The sequence below is a fragment of the Priapulus caudatus genome, unplaced genomic scaffold, assembly GCF_000485595.1.
Source record: "Priapulus caudatus unplaced genomic scaffold, Priapulus_caudatus-5.0.1 Scaffold6741, whole genome shotgun sequence".
Lineage (NCBI taxonomy): Eukaryota > Metazoa > Priapulida > Priapulimorpha > Priapulimorphida > Priapulidae > Priapulus > Priapulus caudatus.
This window is the reverse complement of record NW_014583802.1, coordinates 4,158-5,513: the sequence shown is the minus strand read 5'-3', so window position 1 is coordinate 5,513 and position 1,356 is coordinate 4,158. Positions and strand designations below refer to the sequence as shown.

Here is a 1,356-nt window from a genome sequence, read left to right as displayed (position 1 = left end):
AAGACGCAGCTAGGTGAGTTGATTACACGTGTACATTAAGACGCAGCTAGGTGAGTTGATTACACGTGTTCATTAAGACGCAGCTAGGTGGGTTGATTACACGTGTACATTAAGACGCAGCGAGGGGAGTTGATTACACGTGTACATTAAGACGCAGCTAGGTGGGTTGATTACACGTGTACATTAAGACGCAGCGAGGTGAGTTGATTACACGTGTACATTAAGACGCAGCTAGGTGGGTTGATTACACGTNTCTCGTGCCACATCCGCCGAAGAAAGACTTCATCAAGATGCTGGAGAACGATCACAAAGTTCTACGATACGCCGCCAGGCTGGTGAGTCATTGTCGCTAGCTAGATAGATAAATAGTTAGCTAGCTAGATAGATAGATAGCCAGCTATCTAGTTTACTAGCTTGCTAGCCAGCTAGCCAGCTTGATAGATTGGTAGATAGCTAGCTAGCTAGCTAGATAGATAGATAGATAGAGAGATAGATAGATCGCTAGATAGCTAGCTAGCTAGATAGATAGCTAGGTAGATAGCTAGCTAGCTATATAGATAGCTAGTTAGGTAGATAGATAGATAGATAGATAGCTAACTAGATAACTAGATAGATATATAGATAGCTAACTAGAAAGCTAGATAGCTTGTTTGTCTATCTACTTTGATGATTCTGACAATGGGTCGCAGGTAAATGCATACACACATGTGCGGCACATATTTACATATACATGTGTGTGTGTATGTATAATATATATATGCATATATATATATATATATATTCATTATTATCTTTAATAATGTTTATATACATACGTGGGCTTGCTGCTGCTGCAGGATTCGGTGAGAGAGGAAGACAAGAACAGGAGGTTTGTGATTTCCTACCGGCTAGCAGACGACATGATGACCATCTACGAACCGCCCGTCCGAAACTCTGGCATTATCGGAGGTAGGTGGCGCCCCTGCCGTGTCCGAGAGATAGGTGGCGCTCTCGTAGCATCATCAGACTCAGTGATGTTTAACTGTTAAATGTTTTAATGTTGAGTGAGGTTGCTGTTGCACTGGTGACATTTAATGTGAAAGTTCCTGTAAAAAGGAAACTTCCTTTTACGGGAAAAGGATAAATTCTTAAACAGGAAACCTTCTGCAACATACATAACATTTAACAGGAAACATCCTGTATTACCATTTAACAGGAAACTTCTTGTAACATTGATTACATTTAACAGGAAAGTTCCTGGAGCGTACGCGGGTGTGTAAGCCTGGCTGCTAACAGGAAACTTCCTGTAGCATCGATAACATTTAACAGGAAACTTCCTGTAACATCGATAACATTTAACAGGAAAGTTCCTGGAGC

General features: G+C 41.2%; 1 long non-coding RNA gene across 3 annotated transcripts in view; it reads left to right on the top strand.

The window, feature by feature from the left end:
• The first annotated feature begins 250 nt into the window (after positions 1-250).
• The window catches only part of LOC106820097, a 5,245-nt gene continuing 4,139 nt past the window's right edge, over positions 251-1,356 (top strand). For 2 of the 3 annotated variants that reach the window (XR_001395553.1, XR_001395554.1), the window contains exons 1-2: positions 251-335; positions 837-948. This is a non-coding gene — a long non-coding RNA (uncharacterized LOC106820097). Of the gene's footprint in view, positions 336-836; positions 949-1,228; positions 1,257-1,356 lie in introns of those variants that run through there. The other variant, XR_001395552.1, reaches the window with a different exon arrangement.